The sequence below is a fragment of the Procambarus clarkii genome, chromosome 70 (genome assembly GCF_040958095.1).
Source record: "Procambarus clarkii isolate CNS0578487 chromosome 70, FALCON_Pclarkii_2.0, whole genome shotgun sequence".
NCBI lineage: Eukaryota > Metazoa > Arthropoda > Malacostraca > Decapoda > Cambaridae > Procambarus > Procambarus clarkii.
In genome coordinates this window covers 3495724-3516744 of record NC_091219.1, presented here as the reverse complement: position 1 = coordinate 3516744, position 21021 = coordinate 3495724, and positions in this window count along the sequence as shown.

Genomic DNA, 21021 nt, shown 5'->3' with positions numbered 1-21021 from the left:
TTCCTACTCACAGCAGCAGCACAGCAGTTGGTACAGCAAAAGTTGGTACAGCAGTTGGTGCAGCAGTCAGTTCAGTGTGATGAATTTTGTAGCACGAAGCGTCGTTTCGTAACCAAAACATCAGGTTTTGTACACATCAAAGCGTCGTTTCGTACACAACGTCGGCAGATTCCTCAGTACAGTTTCTTCAGCACAGCTTGGGTAGCACACAGCTTGGGTAGCACACAGCATCGGTTAGCACACAGCATCGTTTAGCACACAGCATTGGTTAGCACGCAGCATCGGTTAGCATATAGCATCGGGTATGGCGCTCACAGCTTCTCTTCCTCCTCCAGGCAGCATGCTTCTCCCTTGTGTTTGAAACTGAACAAATACCTGCGTTCACAGTTCATCCTCGTCGCCAATGTGGTGTTTGTGTGTTACTGAGGAAGTCTTGGTTGTAGGGTTGATGTAAAGTCATGACTTGGTTACTGACTTTAATACTTAATATGATTACATGACTAGTAGCTACCAAGCTTGGCTGGCGTCCTGTACGCTCCTTTGTTTACCTCCAATCTCTCTCTGGCGTCTCAGCCGCCGCACATAGAAAACGGATGGTACCATTTTCTGTGAACATGACACATGGCACCAGTGATTCAGGTACCAGTGCCTCCTGAGCCGTTCACCCACCCCTTCAACAATATGGTCGAGCCTCTGTCCAAGACATACTCAGGTAACTTGCATATAAGTAATATCCTGTGTTCTACCACCAGGTTTCCTACAGCAGTTTCCGTCCAGAACAGTACGACTGCTAACATTGTGAAGGCCCTAGGGAAGCAGTGCCTGCAGTGCAGACATCCCCAGGAGAGTCGGAGCAGGGGTGACACCATTCTTTCCAACAACCTGTGTAAGACAAATATCTCCCAGGTATTATCTAGCTCTTCTTATTATACTTCTCCTGATTGCAATGGTTCTAAGTCCTCGATCTTTTCCAACACCAGGAAAGATTCTCCTACCTACGAACCAAATCCAAATAAACGTGCTCCTCGCGACAACTTCATCAGCCCTCAGCTAAAATACTTTAAGACAAACTTGCTTTCCATTGCATTTGAAAGGCATAATACCTTTTCTTGTACTAATTCCATTCTCACCTCGCCATGTGTTAGGGAAGACGAAGGGTTTCCTATCAACAACAGCAACACTGGCGATAGGAACACCATGACACCACCGCGAGCTGGGATCGTGCACTCCAGATACTACCATGATAAAGGAGCCACTCAACATCCTGCCTATCGTACAACACAACGAACCACCTAATCTACTAGGTTACAATCTCATCTCCTCGGACTTCAACATTCTCCGGTCCATACTGCAGGCCCAGTTCAACAACAGTCTAGTACTCCACTGGGTCCTGCAGCACCATGTAAACATCTTATATCACAACCTCGTTCGGTTCCAACAGCAGACCCAGTTCTCCAACCAGAACTTGCTACGCTGCGCCATGTTCCTGATGAATCATCTCATCAACATCTCCTTGGATCACCATTCCCTTTGATCCATTCAACAGGCTCAGTTCTCCAACCGACTTGTACTTCATTGAGTCCTACAGTGCTACATCAACATCTTCTACAATCAACTTCCTCTTCAGTTCCTGCAGCAGACCCAGTTCTCTAACCAGCACCAGCACTTGCTACTCTGGGCCTTGTATCAGCAAAACTACAATATCAACATCTTTATCAAGGGCTCGGACAACGTCGTCGCCGGCTCGCTCTCAAGAGTCCAAGAGGTGGAACTTCCCAGCTCAACTCTCCACTCCACTTCATTTTCATAAGCAATAGGAACAGACTTCGGGGGAGAGCTGTCATGAGAATCTCTTTAGGAAAGGCGATTAGGCCTATTCCTTAATAGCCTATTCAACAACAACAACATATCTACATACTCAAGTGTAAGAAATTAACATCCAGAACAGCAACAACAATACATGATCAAAAGCCTGTGTCTAGACAGGACACCACTACTTCTATAACCCCCAGTACCCATGACCCCGACGCACCTGGTGTCTGGGGGCCAGCTCCACTCGCTTGTCTACAAGCTTACTACTCGTTTACGTCTGCCAGCTGACAATTACCTGCACACCAACGCCACCTACACGGCTGCACCCGTGTATATTAGGAGCTCACCAGCTACTAGACAGCAGAATACTCTTCAGTGCTCCAGCTGCACCTCTACTCTCGCTCCCCTGGGTGGTGGTAGATTTTCGACGCTTATGTATATATATTATTTTTCCTGCACCTGTAATTTTGATCTTAACGTAACGTTCACATGTTTAGTTCTTTTACATTTTTTTGCACTGTGTATAAACCAAGTTTCAGAGGTTCTATTTTTGTAATTGTTAAAGTTATTTTTTGTTGAATTAAAATATTTAAGTTTTTTCATTCATTGCACTTTATACCGCAGCTATCACACCGTAAAGAGCTCAATAGCAGTTTTATTTACTTTGTTTTACCTTTTTTTATTTAATGTGATTGGCATTCCATCCGCCAGAATAACCACTGCTCTATTCGTCATTTTCTGTCACAATATAAACTAATTATACCATGACATTGAATATATGAGCGCACCCGCAGTATTTAATATCAATTCATTCTGGCCCTATCCTGCCTCTCGCCCCCAAATCACCTCCCTGCCAAATGCACAGCTCAAATAATCTCGATCTGACTTTAGTTGGAATAAAAATGCCTGCCAGTAAGAAATATCTGTGACATTATTTCTTTAATAATTCCATATATCCAGCAGGGGGTCTCCCAGAATGAAGGTATTCAAAACCACACAATAGATGAACTTACTAGAGTGATCCGATAGCTGCAGCCTTGTAAAATGACCTTTATAAGTGTCCTACACCATAAATAATAAAATTATTATTATATTATTCTCGGCAATAAAATGTTTGTAATACTAGTCTGTGAAAAAACATTGTTGCCATTATTTAACCAATCTAACTATTACTGGAATATAAAAGTTGCTATTTGACTATGCTTGATGGAGGAAAGAGAAACATTGTTGCCATCATCAGTTAACAAAGATAACCTTTGGTATTGTTAAAGATACCCCTAAATCTAAACATCGTCATTCGTAAATTTACAATGCTAGCTATTAGCACGACAAAAAGATGTTATTTTGGCCATTAATATTATTTTAATTCATGATATTCTGCTTTACATTAGTTGACATCTAATCATATTGACTTGAGAGGAGAGCAATATTTTGTTACCATTGTCAGTTAGACAAGATGACCGCTGAGGATATTCTTCATCAACCAAGTTGAAAAGGATCACATAAGCTGGAGACAAGGAAAACAAGGAGTTGACAATGTTAGTTAAACAATATTACTAATAGACATATGCCTCCCACCAGTTGTTATTTGAACAAAATGGCCTGAGAATGAAGCAAACATGTGTTGACTACGTACTCATAACATCATTACATAGTTCTTGAATCTCACAATTGTTAGCTGACCATTATATATGAAGACAGAAGCAGGAGGGTTTCACTATTTTCCAAAATATGACGTAAATATTTTCTACACACCACCAGTCACTGTACTAACATGAAACTATACCATTAAGTTGTTGTTATTGTTGCTCTTTCATTTATATGGATAAATGAAACTCCAGAAGACCTATTGTCCTTTTAAATTCATAATGAATAAAACTTATGCACATGCCTAACCTTCTCTTGCCACAATCAAGCATTCCCACGTCAATCATATTATCTGGGAATCACTTCAATTACGCCTGGTTTCCAAAACAATATATTTACCTATGAATTTTCAGAATCTAAACTTATCTAGTATGAACAAGAGTGACGACACGTGGTTTAAGATAAGAAAGCATTAGTTAGGAATTTTATGTGTTTTAATATTTTGTTCAGCCTTAACATGTTATGTGTTATTCTATCGTGTTCAGCTATAATAAGTTATATGTTCTTAATCATGTTCATCTTTCATTTATTACGTTTGAGTGAAAGCAACTTATAATGGTAAGGTGACTAGCATTTGATTGAATATAATCTTTGATGAGGATCCACATGTGTCGATAGATGGAACAAAATCTTGTGATATCCTGCAATTGCCATTCATAATAAATGAAACTAGTGTATAGTAAAAAGTGAAGGGTAACTGCAGGTTTAGTGGCGAGGGGAATTCAACACTCTCGCTTGTATAAGCAATGTTTGAAGAAGCTTGACTCAGAAATTAGTTTGACCTGAGAGTGAAAGGTATTGTCCATGTAATTATTGTGTTTGAAGATGCCTGGGATCTATGGGTTCCAGCAGCAGCAATCTCAATCATTCAAAACATTGATAAATAACAGAGACGTCCCCAGTAATGTGGTAAACCCAGAAGAATCGATTAGAAAGACTTAAACCATACATGCATTGATGGACAGCTTACGTTTATCATATTATTCAAAATGACTTCACATAATTATCATAAAAGGCCTCTCTTGCATGGAATCTTTGGTTGGGGGAGGGGGCAAGGACACCTGGGACCTCACTACCAGCTATGAGGGTATTAAATTTTCCCCAACACAGATGGGAGAAGGGAGATGTCTGGAACCTCTTGAACAGCATTCTTCTGTCCTGCCTTTGGTGGGTGTATAAAGATATCACACATCCCACTATAGAGCGGATCTGGGTACATGGGATTTTGCTAGCAGTAGCGTCTACCCTGCCTGTGGTGTGGGTATATAAAGCTTCCCCCTTCCTTTCCATCACAACTATGAGATGTAGAACTCCTGGGCTCTCCCTGGCCTCAACCTTTGCTATATCTGTCACTAAAAGCATACCACAATATTTTCAGAACATTCATAATAGCTCAAAGCTTTTATGCCAGGCCCCTTAACAATACCATAACCTCTCCTACTCTATACAATAAGAAATATGTTTTAATAACATTAGAGCCAAAATCCATACGTCACAGACAAATGATAACTGTTTAGGTTGCAAAGGTTGATGATAGACTATTAAAACAACTGGCTAAAGGAGCATTACTGTGTTATTCAATAAAAGATTTTCGTTCCAGTGCCATATTGTATCTGGTTATGAACGCGACAAGTGACATACAATTACTTTTTTCCATACTTGGTCAAATATAAAGCATATATATGTATATATTTACTAAATTAAATACCAATGCTACTGTTAAACATATTTGTTCAACAAAATAAGGTGCTAAAGATTCATTTTCACTGAAAATGTTATTCATATGGCATTCACTCTAACATAATATATGTATGACAAACAATTGCCGGGCTTGATCCATCAACAAAAGTCAAGCATCAGTAGGATTTGTCAAGGATTTTTTTTGTTTAATAGTCTATTTACGTTCCCCTGAAGGTTGAATGCAAGCAGAAAGGACTGCACAAGAGCAACTTGTTCTTTAAACTTTCTTCATAGAAGGGCAAGAGCAACCGGCCGGACTTAAACCAGGTTGAAATTCTTATGTACTAGGTAGTTGATCTTTTCAAAAGCTTAGTGCAATAATTAGGGGAGGTCACGAGTTCTCACAACAAATTTATTTTATGTGTGCGGCTGTAAATCGGGTTCGATCCCAGAAGCAGGCCATTATTAAAATTCACATGATTAGTTGCAGGAAATGTGTGGAACAATAATATTGAAGTGTATGATATAAAGACAATTCTCTTACCAACAATAACAATTTATTCAACAAAGAACTAAGTCTACTACAATAACAATTTTGACATTCCCTTAAAGTTTGTAAGTGACACATTAAAGACTGCTATTCACAGCCAAGTATAGCAAAGACTCCTATCTAATGACCTCCTCTCAGTTATAACAACAAACTTCTGTCTGTTGATGCTTTGGGCTGATAATGAACTAACTGAACAATACAGAGTGTTGATTTAAGACGCATCTTGCAATAACACTTGCAGCACCCTGCAATTAGATTACAATGACATCAAAACAAGGCAAGGCAGGTTCACGAGACACTACTCCGGTAACCCCCTCATCTGTTACGTTAACCCTTTCTGCAGCACCCTGAAATAAAGTAACAATGCAATTAAAGCAATGGCAGGCAAGTCTCAGGAAACCACAAGTTACTTTAACTTGTGGTCGTTTGACGTTTCTGCATGGTCGTTTCGTTGTTTGACGTTTCTGCGTGGTGGTTGGTGGTTGGAGGTGTGGAGCGCCCGCTGGCCGGGGATCCGGCTGGCGATATGGCGATGACCGGTGGTAGCCGTGTTCAACGGGTGAAAACTGTCCGGCTGAGTTTTTCTGGTGCTGTGGACTGGCCCATTGTGGAGATTGCTCTCCTGGACGTGCTCCGTGTCGACGTCTCTGACCTCCTGGGGTCGAAAAGATCTCGCCTACCCGTGTGGCAGTGGCATTTGCCACGTCGCTTATTTATCAGGTGTTTGTGGCCCGCTGGGATGCACGCTCGCTTCCTCTTCCTGCTTCGGCTGTGACAGTGGAGATCTCGGATCCCTGTGGGCCCTTGACTTTTGTGAGTGTTCATGGGGTGCCGGTGACTTTCCCCGAGGCGGAGCTCATGTCAGTGTTTACGCGGTTTGGTGCGGTGGTGAAACACCGGTTCACCACTTTGAGTGCGGACCGGCTGAAAGGGGGTACGTCTGGGTGCCTGTACGCTTGTTATGCGGGTCACGAGCCCTATTCCTTCCAGGGGTTTCATTTCGTGGGCTCTCGCTGTGAGTGTTTTATCAGAGGTCAAACACGCACCTGTTTTCGGTGTGGTGCTGAGGGCCACGTGGCGGCCAGCTGCGACGCTCCTCGTGCTGAGGCCCCTTCCGTTTTCCTGGAGGATGACTTTCCCCCGCTTGTCTGTGCGTGGGGAGTCCTCGGCGGATCTTCGCTCTGCGCAGGTGCCTGGTGTGGTTCCTGCGGCGGTTCCCGCTGTCGCTACGTCTAGCCCTGATCTATCTGCCCCACTGGTGAGCTCTACGGACCTAGGGGCACCTGCTTCGGACCTTCGACGTTCGGTGGATGCGGAGGTGCACCCACGTCCGGTTGCTTCAGTGATGGTATTGGATGGTGCTGTAGGGGTGGTGCCTGCAATCTCCTGCGGAAGGACATGTGCTTCCCGGAGCTGTCGAAGTGGTGATGTGTGATACTCTGCCACCGCCCTCTGCCTCATCGCCTCTCGTAGTTTCCTCGTTACCGCGTGCATCTTCTCCTCTGCCGGGTCCGTCGCCCTCGCTGGATCCCTCTCGTGTGCTGGTGCCTACCCATCCGCCTGCTGTGTCTCTTCCTTCTCCGAATCCGGTCTCATTGGTTGATGGTGGCTTGCTGCACCGTGTCATTGAGGCTGCCGTTCTGCGTGGTCGTGCTGCCCCGGCTTTGGGGCCGCCTGCCGACGGTTCTTCTTGGGCACGGCTTGCAGAGGGTGACGGTTCCGACGATCAACGGCCAATTTCTAAGTGCCGTCGTTCGGCTCAGGATGCGTCGCCTCGCCGGACGTGGGCTGAGGAGCGTGACGCAATGGATGATGATGCTGTGAGCGACGTAGTGCTGCCTCCTGTGGTGCCTTCTGTGTTGGACGCTGTGCCCCCTGCTGGTGGCTCTCCTCAGTGGGCGGTTGCCCCTGGTGACCGCGACCTCGTCGTGGTGTTCTCGAAGGATGTGCGACGGGAGGTCTCTGCACCTGTTCCGACTGGTGGCCACACTGGGGCGCCTGCAGAGCCGCCCTCTGCGGGGCTCGGTGCGAGGCCTGGCGTTGAATGAAGCACGCGCCCTGGTGGACGGCCCGATGTGCGGCACGCTGTGCAGCCTGGTATGCTTCTGGGGATGCGGCCCTGTGATCGGCTGCCTAGGGGGAAATCCTTCCCTATCGTCCTCCCGTCTGGAGAGGTGGTCGACAGATCTGGTAGAACTCTGCTTGTGTGTTGAGTCTGATGACCGGGTGCGTCCTGTTCCCTGGTGCCCTGCTACCATCTGGGTTCTGCGGGTGCGGTGTTTCATTATTGGCGTGCCAGATTTGATGCTTCGGCCTAATGCGACTCCTGGACGTCCGCTTTCTGATTCGGCCCAACTTATTTGGGATGCTTACTGCTTACGATTTCCGGCTCGGGAGTACCCAGAGAAGTATGAGTGTTCCGTGTGGTTGGTTTCTGTCTGTGTTGTGCGTGTTGTCTCCGCAGTGCTTGCGTGCACACACACTTGTCTGTGCGTGTGTGTGGTGTGGGTGTTTGTTCCTGGCTCTTGCGTGGCCTGTTTTGATGTATTTGCGATTTGTTTGGTGCTTTGCCTTTATTCCGTATGGGTGTTGGTGCTGTGGTTGTGTGCGGTTGTGGGTTTGATGTTCTTTCTTTCATGTCTTTGCACTCGCCCCGTGTGTTGGTGTGTGGGCATATTGGTATGGGGTGGTGTGGTTGTATATGTTGCTGTTCCCTGTGTTTGTCACATGTGTGTGTGATTATATTTTTGTGCTTGTAATTGCTTTATTCTTTGTATATATTTTATGTTACTTATGTACAATTATGTTCTTATGTACAATTTTTGGATTTCCTGTTTATTTGTTGTTGGTGTCCTCGTTTGTGTCCGGTTCTGCCCCTCTGTGTGTGGGGGTCGGGCTGCCTGTGATTGTGTTTTAATGTTGTTGTAATTTTTGTGTATTTTTTCTTGTACGTTTTTGTTATTGTCCTTATGACATTTATTTGTTGTGTATAGTATGCATTCTCTGTCCCATGCTGTCTGTGGGTTTCTTTGCTTGTGTCCTGTGTGTTTTCCTGTGCCCTCTTGTAGGAATTTTATGTCTGGTGTTTGCTTTGTTTCATGTATAAGCCCGATGGTTTGTTTAAAAAAAAAAGTTACTTTAACACTCGTCTCTAAAGACGAACAACCAAAACAAGTGCCTAATCAATTACACTAATTGATCTCTGTGATTAATTACATTAATTGAACTGTCAGCTGGACAGGCAGCTACAGGTAATCTATATTAATCACACATTTGTCTTCCCCAGACAAGTAAAACTATCAACATGATAACTCGCTAACTCTTAATTACACAAACACTTGACATAAAGCATCTAATGAGTAATTGCCTTAATTGCTGTTAAATGAACAACGAGTTAATCAAAATGAGTTTCAGCAAGACACTTCTGCCATCCTCTCGGCAGTCTTCCCCCACAAGTCTATGTCAATACACTTGGATGTGGTTAATTACCCTTAATTAACCAAAACAATTAATTAACTGTCCTATAGACCGATAATTAATACTGACAAATTACGTTACTCTCAACACTTTCAAAACAGTTCTCATCAAACACTGAGAATTCACTTTGGTGGTGTTAATTACCCTTATTTACTTGAGCTATTAATTAGCTGTCAAACAGAGAGGCAATTAATCTAGAACATGTTATGTTAATCTCTTAATCTCAATGACTTCGCCCACGATCGTCAGTCAAAACACTGTAAGATGTTAACAATCCTAATTAACTTGAATCATTATTTAGCTGTAGCACGGATAGATAACTACTACTGAGCGCATACGTTGACTCAAACACCGTCGCCCCTCGACAGTCCCTCACCACTGTGTGAATACACTAAGATGATGGTAATTACCCTTAATTAGCATGAGTGATCAATTAGCTGTTCGGCGAACATATACTGGATCCTGAATGAACTAAGGTAATCTCAATAATGTTATCAACACAACAGTTCTCTCATCCAAGCAATGTACATTCCCTTGGTTATGTTAATTACGCTAATCAAAACTCATTGAATCCTTAATTGCAAATTAAAGATTACACCAAAGCCTTGTTGCATCGACAAGCAACACAGCGCACTGTGCACCTCTCAGAAATATATAATAATTATAATTATTACAGCCCAAAACACTTACAGCACCCTGCAATTAAGAACCATGTGGAATCACTTAGATGATGTTAATTGATCTTAATAACTTTTAGTATTTTTTGTTGTTTATAAAAGAAACACCACACACATATAAGCAAAACATAAAAGTAAAAAACACAAAGACAAACAAGGATAACAACATAATACAAAGAATAGAAATAATGAAAATCAAGTAACATGAAACATAAAGTTTGGAATCTCACACAGGTACTGAATAATAACACAAAGCAGCATAAAAACTAAGGCACAAAATGCTGTACAAGGAAACAAGAAAATGTTAACAATACAAAAATTATACACAAAAAGAAATATGAAGGAAAACACACAGAAAAATAAAAACATAAAAACAAAAAAGAGAAATACAGGAAAACAGTACACAAACATATAACAATAAACATGGAACATTGAACAACGAAAAGGACAGGAACAACAAAAACATAAAAACAGGACAACAAACAGAATGTCCAAAAGCAGAAGGGTAAGGAAACAAAACGAAGCATACAAACACACAACCGGAACACACACAGGTACCGGGAGTCGGAATAAACAGACTCAGGACAGGACGCGTACCACAAGTAAGACAGGGGGAAAATACATGACTTAATAAATAAGACAGCACAGAGCCACACATATACCACAACACTGGAACGAGCAGAAACCGGAAAAACTGGCCATATACACAAATCTAAGCCCCCAAACAAAAAACATTAGAAAATGCAGGAACCGGGAACAAACATCCAAATAACACATACACACAATGACCCACCCCACCACCACACCCAACAACGAAATGGGTCGAACCAAACAAGCAGTAAAACGAACAAACAACAAATACAAAAATACAGAAATACAGGTAGGACAGAAATCAAACACAAGTGCTACACATATTTATCTGGGAAGACCTGTGCCGGAGAGCGCAAACAGTAAGCCTCCCAAGCCAGCAGTTCGCCATTGGACATCGTGTTACGACCCTGGGTTCCTCAATTGGAAACCAGAGGTCAAATTGAGCTAAATAAACTACTTTATATTATGTGGGACGCTTGTAGATGTGTCTGTTTGTATCTTCCTTGCCAGACGTAAGACGATTCTTGTTTCTCACAGAGCATTTAAAGACTGAGCTTGTGGTTGATTATTAATTAATAAAATAGGCATCAACTATGTTTACAAATGATTAGAAAGTATTAGTAAAGTAGATCTGAGTAAACTTGGATATAGGGCTACTGTATGATTAGCTGAGTAGTCGGCCGGCAGCGAATGAGCTGGAGAAAGCTGAGCATCGAGGCTGGCTTCCTTCTCTGGGCTGGCGTCGTGGTGTAAAGATCTCTGCATCCCTCTACCCTTCCTCCTGCTTCTCTCCCTTACCTATTTTTGTGTCTAGTTTACCAAGATAAGTACTGAGTTGTGTTCACATTTTCTGGCATAAGTATGTTCTAATGTGTAAAGTATCACTGTGTAGTAATTAATTAGGTGATCACTAGTGTTTATATTGCTAAGTTACTCTAAGGGGGTCCCAGTGGAACCACGTGGGCTCCAGTAGTACCAGTAAGCTACCTAGAGTCCTTGCTAGTGTCCCTTGCCTAGTAGACTTTACCCCTAGCTAGTGCTCATTGTAAAACCTTGTATCCTGCTTATGTGGACCAAGGCCTTTAGTGTAGGATAGTGTGGTAAAGTAATTATTGTTATTGGTGTGAATGTATATGGGGGGTTGTTAAGGGGTTAATAAATAAGTAAGTTAGTTTTAAAGGAGTATCCATTTTTCCTGTGTAGGAGATCTATGATCTATCCCTAGGCTGACATTTTCAGTAAGCTACTATAAGTATTACTCTTGTATTTTTATTGGGGGCCGGGCCTTTAAGATCTCCAATACTTGATACATCTGAATTCTAACTGCTGACCCTACACATGTAGGGTCAGCAGTTAGAATTGCACATGGAGGCATGTACTCCGGTACGTCATAAACAAAAGCCTGTGCCCGCGGCACCCAGACGGTAGACGAGCACAACGGAATCGGACGCTCCCGCTTATCCACAGTGATTTTCAAGGACTGAGAGCTACTAATCACTCCCCCGGACGCTGAGATCACATTGCAAGGGCCCATACGAAGTGGCCTGCCACCAGGAGGCGCACACTGCGTAACGCACCAGTACATGCACTAGGTTCCGACCGACCACGGGGGCGGGACCCTACACACCACCATCCCGTCACGCACACCGCCTTCCGAACGCACCGGCACACCAGCTGAGGAACCAGGTAACAGCACCGGGTTAGCAGGCGGCAGGGAGAACCTCCCCTCCCACACCATCACTAGTCAACAGGTCCTATGCCACCAATGGGGGAAAATCCTCTTCTCGGAATAAATTAACAGGTGCAGCTGCGACCCCAGTGCAAGTGGCTGCCAGGTGCCCCTCAAGGCCACAACGAAAACACTGTCTTGGCTGCCCTGCATAAAAGGCCCGCATAGTGTGCCCCATCATTGTAACTGTTGAAGGAATAGGAGACTTGAGCCGCAAGGTGAGAGTCCGAGTCCCACACGCGACCCCGCGCAACTTGCCTGAAGAGATGGAGTTCATTCGGAGGGAAACCACTGCCCCAAACTGGCCAAAATACCTCCTGGAACTCGAAAGGCACACTATGCAGTGCCACATAAGTCACAGCACAACAGCGGTCCGAAATAGTGATGGTACCACCGTCTCCAGGGAGCGTAAATGTCTGCCCATCATAGCTCACCATGAAGGCCCGATAAACTGACGCGGAGCGAAACTTCATAAGTGCCCGGTGGGTCGTTAACAACTGGAGTCCGTACACTTCGGCTACACAAACTCGTAGCATATCCAGCAATACAATCTCAAGTGCAGGGTACGACGGACGACCAGAAAATTCAAGACCAATGGTGTCGGTCTGGCGAACAGGGGGTAGGGGGGTCCCCATGTCGCCAACACTCCAAACAGCGCCCTCCCACACACAGCACCAGAAAACGACTGCCAACTTGAGTAATTTCGTTACCCAAACAGACAATTACTCCAGAATGAATTACATTAATCTCAACAGAGCTGTCACTCTCTCGCCCTAAATTAATTAGGGTAATTAACGCCAGTTAATTACCCTAATTAATTTTAGTGATTAATTTACTGTCCCACAGACGTATTATTAATCCAGAACAAATTCTTGTGTTCTTACATTAAGTCAACACAGCTGTCACCCTCTCAACAACTGGCATTAATTAACCTTAATTAACTTGAGGTCTTAATTTACTGTTAAACAGACAGCCAATTAATACAGAACGTATTTCATTAATTCATCACAAAGTCACCCTCTCGACAGCTATTGTCAAAAGATTGCGAATCCTCCTTGGTGAAGTTAATTACTCTCATTAACTCTCCATGAATCCCTAATTGATCAATTTAAGATTCCACAAAGTCCTTGTCTCGCAAACAAGCAAAACAGTACATAAGTACTTTGGTTACACAGCACAGTAATTATAATTACATATATAATCACTGACCCCAAAACACACAACACATATAATGATAATCCCACATATCAATAAATCACACACCACAATTAACAATCACACATGTTGATTACTACACAGTAATTAGAATCAAACACAATAATAACAGACAGGGTATCGCACAGATCACCCCCTTACCTCGGCCTGCTGGATTACTGGTTTTCTCCTGAAATGAGATGCGTACATGATACATATAATGATTATAAATCATACAATATAAAGCCACCATGAAAATCTCTTCTCTTCATACACAGTAGTCTCTCCTTAACCTGCAGTGTATATACCCTGTGTAATCATACACACTTAACAACCTCGTCACTGCAATGATCTCCCAATTTACCGTGATCATTCTTAATTAACCCAGGTACGTCTCTCGCGGCAGCGCTTACGTTTACCAACAGGCGATTAGGGATAACACGTTAGCCAGATCCCTGACTGAAAAATCTGTTCCCAAAACTTTAGCACAATATATAGTTATTGAGTACTCACGTTAAACCGGTCTTCTCATTAACACTCATCCTCACATTCAGACCTGTAGTTGTAGTTCACCCAGACTTCCTCCACGTGGTTTGGACGACTACAGAGGATGACCCCATGCTTGCACAAGTGGTGCACGATGATGAACACGGATGACGCGACCCCAGGGTGGCGTTCATGTGGCTTGTGAATGAAGATTTTGTAAACACACACACACACACACACACACCTAAGGGGCCTCGTAGCCTGGTGGATAGCGCGCAGGACTCGTAATTCTGTGGTGCGGGTTCGATTCCCGCACGAGGCAGAAACAAATTGGCAAAGTTTCTTTCACCCTAAGTGCTCCTGTTACCTAGCAGTAAATAGGTACCTGGGAGTTAGTCAGCTGTCACGGGCTGCTTCCTGGTGTGTGTGTGTGGTGTGGAAAAAAAAAAAAAAAATCTAGTTAGTAAACAGTTGATTGACAGTTGAGAGGCGGGCCGAAAGAGCAAACCTCAACCCCCCCGCAAAAACACAACTAGTAAACACACACACACACACACACACACAGACACCACCACCACCATTTGGGGGTGGGGCACCACCCCCAAATTCTACCCAACAGACACCCAACCTGCCCCATCCCCTGTCAGCCCCCCACTAAGTACCCACCCAGGGCACCCTCCCCCCACCCACCCCCCTCCCCCCACTCACCCCCCCTTCTCCCCCTCACCCCTCTCCCCAGGACCTCCCTTCCCCCCCATCCCCCATGCCCTCCCTTCTCCCACATGCCTTCCCGTCTCTCCCACCCCCATGCCCTCCCTTCTCCCCCTCCCCCCTAAGCCCCCCACTCTCCCCCACCCCACCTAAGTCTTCCCCTCTCCCCCACTCCCCTAAACCCTCCCCTCTTCCTCACCCACCTCAGACCTCCCTTTTCCCCCACGCCCCCCAAGCCCTCCACCCTTTTCTCTCCCCCCAAGCCCCCCCATCTCCCCTATCCCCCACAGCCTCTCCTCCCCCCATGCATCCCCAACCCTCCCTCTCTTACCCACCCCCTGTACCCTCCCCCTCTTATCCACCCCCTGTACCCTCCCACTCTTATCCACCCCCTGTACCCTCCCCCTCTTATCCACCCCCTGTACCCTCCCCCTCTCCCCCACCACCCCAAGCCCTCCCTCCTCCACCAATCCCCCCATGCCAGGTCCCCCCAGCTCCCACTCACCCCAGATCCCAAAGGTCCCCCCCAGTAAAGAAGCTGAAGAGAGTCAGTTTCAGGGTGATGTACTCGAACATAGATGGGATCACAAGCAAGACAAGTGAACTAAGGGAAAGAGCACAAGAAGTTAACCCAGATGTAATCGGACTCACTGAAACAAAACTCTCTGGAATCATAACGAATGCCGTGTTTCCCCAGGAGTATACAGTAATAAGGAAAGAGAGGGAAGGTAGAGGAGGAGGCGGAGTGGCCCTACTCATGAGAAGGGAATGGAGTTTTAAGGAGATGGCCATCCCGGGCTGTGAGGAATTCAGAGACTACATAGCAGGCACCATAACAATGGGAGGACCAAGAATAGTAGTAGCAGTAATATACAACCCTCCACCAAATGACAGGAGACCCAGTCAAGAGTATGAAAACAACAACAAGGCAGTTAACACTATAATTGAGAGGGCAGCCTCTGCTGCCTGTAGAAATAGATCCCACCTGCTCATCATGGGCGACTTCAATCACGGAAAGATTGACTGGGAGAACAAGGAACCGCATGGAGGCGAGGATACGTGGAGAGCCAAACTATTGGAGGTAGTGACAAGCAACTTTTTAACCCAGCATGTCGGAGAACCCACAAGGGTGAGAGGAAATGACGAACCAGCAAGACTCGACCTAGTCTTCACTCTGAACGACTCCGACATAAGAGAAATCGGTTTTGAGGACCCAGTAGGAATGAGCGACCACAGTGTACTGGTGTTTGAGTACTTGATTGAAGAAGGGTTATTGAACTCGAGGAGGGATACCGAAACCAAAAGGTTAGCATACCGAAAGGGAAACTATGAGGGGATAAGAAAATTCCTAACAGATATAGCATGGGAAACAGAGCTCAGGGGAAAGACGGCCCAAGATATGATGGATTACATCACGCAGAAGTGCAAGGACGCAGCAAACAAGTTTGTCCCAGTCCAAAAGGAAAACAGAGAAATGAAGATGAGAAACCCATGGTTTAATCAAAGATGTAGGCTAGCTAAGCAGCAAAGTAAAAGGGCATGGAGAAACTATAGGAATAACAGGACACTGGAGAGCAGAGAAAGATACCAGAATGCCAGGAATGAATATGTCAGGATGAGAAGAGAGGCAGAAAGACAATACGAAAATGACATCGCAAGCAAGGCAAAGACTCAGCCTAAATTGTTGCATAGCCACATTAGGAGAAAAACAACAGTAAAGGAACAGGTTATGAGATTAAGGATAGGGGCGGAAGGATTCACTACAAATGACAAGGAAGTATGTGAGGAATTGAATAAGAAATTCCAGGAGGTCTTCACCTTAGAACAAGGAGAAATTCCAGAGGTAAGTGAGGGAATAGCTAACCAGGAACCACTGGAAGAGTTTGAGATTACCAGTGGGGAAGTAAGGAAGTGTTTACTAGAGTTGGACGTGACGAAGGCTATAGGCCCAGATGGAATCTCCCCTTGGGTTCTAAAGGAAGGAGCAAGAGAACTGAGCCTACCACTCTCCATAGTGTATAACAAATCACTGGCAACAGGGGAACTGCCAGATATTTGGAAAGCAGCTAACGTAGTCCCGATATACAAGAAAGGGGATAGACAGGAGGCACTGAACTACAGGCCAGTGTCCCTAACCTGCATACCATGCAAGCTGATGGAGAAGATTGTGCGAAAAAAACTAGTGGAGCATCTGGAGCGAAGGAACTTTGTAACACAGCATCAACATGGGTTCAGGGATGGCAGGTCCTGCCTCACAGGGTTACTTGAATTCTACGACCAGGCAACAAAAATAAGGCAAGAAAGAGAAGGGTGGGCAGACTGCATATTTTTGGATTGTCAGAAAGCCTTTGATACAGTACCACACAAGAGGCTAGTGCGAAAGTTGGAGATGCAGGCTGGGGTGAGAGGGAAGGTACTCCGGTGGATAGAGGAATACCTAAGCAACAGGAGACAACGAGTCTGTGTGAGGGGTGAGGCCTCAGATTGGCGAGACGTCACAAGTGGAGTCCCTCAGGGGTCAGTCCTTGGACCTATACTGTTTCTGGTATATGTAAATGATCTCCCAGAGGGTATAGATTCGTTCCTCTCAATGTTTGCCGACGATGCAAAAATTATGAGGAGGATTGAAACAGAGGATGATAGTAGGAGGCTACAAGATGACCTGGATAGACTGAGTGAATGGTCCAACAAATGGCTGTTGAAGTTCAACCCGAGTAAATGCAAAGTAATGAAACTAGGCAGTGGAAACAGGAGGCCAGGCACAGGATACAGAATAGGAGATGAAGTACTTAATGAAACAGACAGAGAGAAAGATCTAGGAGTTGATATCACACCAAACCTGTCTCCTGAAGCCCACATAAAGAGAATAACGTCTGCGGCATATGCGAGGCTGGCTAACATCAGAACGGCGTTCAGGAACCTGTGTAAGGAATCATTCAGAATCTTGTACACCACATATGTAAGACCAATCCTTGAGTATGCGGCCCCAGCATGGAGCCCGTACCTTGTCAAGCACAAGACGAAGCTGGAAAAAGTCCAAAGGTATGCTACTAGACTAGTCCCAGAACTAAGAGGCATGAGTTATGAGGAAAGGCTGCGGGAAATGCACCTCACGACACTGGAAGACAGAAGAGTAAGGGGGGACATGATCACAACCTACAAAATCCTCAGGGGAATCGACCGGGTAAACAAGGATGAACTATTCAACACTGGTGGGACGCGAACAAGGGGACACAGGTGGAAGCTGAGTACCCAAATGAGCCACAGAGACGTTAGAAAGAACTTTTTCAGTGTCAGAGTAGTTAGTAAATGGAATGCATTAGGAAGTGATGTGGTGGAGGCTGACTCCATACACAGTTTTAAATGTAGATATGATAGAGCCCAATAGGCTCAGGAATCTGTACACCAGTTGATTGACGGTTGAGAGGCGGGACCAAAGAGCCAGAGCTCAACCCCCGCAAGCACAATTAGGTGAGCACAATTAGGTGAGTACAGAAGAGAAGCAGAAGGGCAATATGAAAACGACATAGCAAGCAAGGCTAAGACCCCTACCTACCTTGAGGTGCTTTCGGGGCTTAGCGTCCCCGCGGCCCGGTCGTCGACCAGGCCTCCTGGTTGCTGGACTGATCAACCAGGCTGTTGGACGCGGCTGCTCGCAACCTGACGAACGAGTCACAGCCTGGTTGATCAGGTATCCTTTGGAGGTGCTTATCCAGTTCTCTCTTGAACACTGTGAGGGGTCGGCCAGTTATGCCCCTTATGTGTAGTGGAAGCGTGTTGAACAGTCTCGGACCTCTGATGTTGATAGAGTTCTCTCTCAGAGTACCAGTTGCACCTCTGTTTTTCAACGGGGGTATTCTGCACATCCTGCCATGTCTTCTGGTCTCATGTGATGTTATTTCTGTGTGCAGGTTTGGGACCAGCCCCTCTAATATTTTCCACGTGTAAATTATTATGTACCTCTCCCGCCTGCGCTCAAGGGAGTACAGTTTTAGGCTCTTTAGTCGGTCCCAATAGTTTAGATGTTTTACTGAGTGGATTCTAGCAGTAAAGGATCTCTGCACGCTCTCCAGGTCAGTAATTTCTCCAGCTTTGAAAGGTGCTGTCATTGTGCAGCAGTACTCCACTCTAGAGAGCACAAGCGTTTTGAAAAGTATCATCATCGGTATAGCATCTCTAGTGTGAAAAGTTCTTGTTATCCAACCTGTCATTTTTCTTGCAGTTGTGACGGCTACTTTATTGTGTTCTTTAAAGGTAAGGTCTTCCGACATTAGTACACCCAGATCCTTTACATTGCCTTTTCGTTCTATGTTATGATTTGCCTGAGTTTTGTACGTGGTTTCCGTTTTTATATTTTAATTTTTTCCATAGCGCATGAGCTGGAACTTATCTTCGTTAAACACCATATTATTTTCTGTAGCCCATAGAGAGACCTGATCTACATCTGACTGGAGGTTCGCTATGTCCTCTATGTTGCCTACTCTCATGAAGATCCTAGTGTCATCTGCAAAGGATATATAACAGCCTATAACCTATAACAGTGCTATAGGTTGTGTTCTTGTCTATGTCCGAAATGAGGATGAGAAAAAGTACTGGAGCAAGCACAGTACCCTGGGGGACTGAGCTCTTCACGGTTGATGGGCTGGATTTTATTTTGTTGACTATTACACATTGGGTTCTGTTGGTCAGGAAATTGTAGATGCATCTGCCTATTTTTCCGGTAATTCCTTTTGAACGCATTTTATGTGCATTAACACTATGGTCACATTTATCAAAAGCTTTTGCGAAATCTGTGTAAATTACATCCGCGTTATGTTTGTCTTCCATAGCATCTAATGCCATATCATATTGGTCCAGCAACTGCGACAGGCAAGAGCGCCCTGTTCTGAAACCATGTTGTCCGGGGTTATGGAGTTGCTGTGATTCCATGTATTTTGTGATTTTACTTCTTAGCACTCTCTCAAAATTTTTTATGATGTGCGATGTTAGCGCTATCGGTCTGTAATTTTTTGCCTCTGCCTTATTTCCTCCTTTATGAAGTATTGCTATCTCTGCTGTTTTTAGTATATCAGGAATAACGCCAGTATCTAGGCTTTGTCTCCACAGAATGTGGAGGGCCTGCGATAGTGGTTTTTTACAGTTCTTTATGAATATGGAGTTCCAAGAATCCGGGCCTGGTGCAGAGTGCATAGGCATACTGTTTAAGGCTTCTTCAAAATCCAGTGGGGATAGGGTGACGTCTGATATATGATTTGATGTTGATATCGTATCCAGGAAAAAACCTAACCCAAATTGCTGCACAGCCACATCAGGAGAAAGAAAACAGTGAAGGAACAGGTAATGAAACTGAGGATAGGGGCAGACAGATTCACTACAAACGACAAAGACGTGTGCGAGGAACTCAATATGAAAATCCAGGAAGTCTTCACATTAGAGCAAGGAGAAGTTCTACCGACTAGAGAAAGAATAATTAACCAGTCACCACTAGAGGAATTTGAGATTACCAATGGAGATGTAACGAAGCTTTTGCTAGAGTTGGATGTGAGAAAGGCTATAGGTCCAGATGGAATATCACCATGGATACTAAAGGAAGGAGCAGAAGCACTATACCTGCCACTCTCCATGGTGTATAACAAATCACTGGTAACAGGTGAACTGCCAAAAATCTGGAAGGCGGCAAACGTGGTCACGATATACAAGAAGTGAGATAGACAGGTGGCACTGAACTACAGGCCAGTGTCCCTAACTTGCCTACCATGCAAACTAATGGAGAAAATTGTGCGAAAATGCTAGTTGAACATCTGGAGTGAAGGAACTTTGTGTGACAACACCAACATGGTTTCAGGGATGGCAAGTCATGTCTCACAGGATTATTTGAATTCTACGATCAGGCAACAAGAAAAAGGCAAGAAGAGAGGGGTGGGCAGACTGCATATTTTTGGATTGCCAGAAAGCCTTTGACACAGTGCCACACCAGAGACTAGTGCGAAAGGTGGAGGTGCAGGCTGGAGTGAAAGGGAAGGTACTCCATTTGATAAGGGAGTACCTAAGTAACAGAAGGCAGCTAGTCACTGTGCGGGGTGAGGTATCAGTTTGGCGATACCTCACCATAAATGATAAATGATGGCCTAAACAGACTGCATGAATGGTCCAACAAATGTCTACTAAAGTTCAACCCAAGTAAATGTAAGGTAATAAAACTAGGCAGTGGAAACAGTGTAACAAGAGAGCAGTACATAGTACAACATGAACATCATAACAGCATGAACAAGCCACGTGGAGGATGAACAAACCACAGGCGGCGGCAGACAATGTAAAAGTTACACCTCTGTACAAGTTAGCCATAGAGTCAGGTCAACGGTCATCGAATCACGAAGAGGTCAGAGTTGATGCCGTCATGATAATCTTCAGGGATTAACCCCTAAACATCAAATGCAAAACTCTCATGTTCAGCTGAGGAGCAAGAG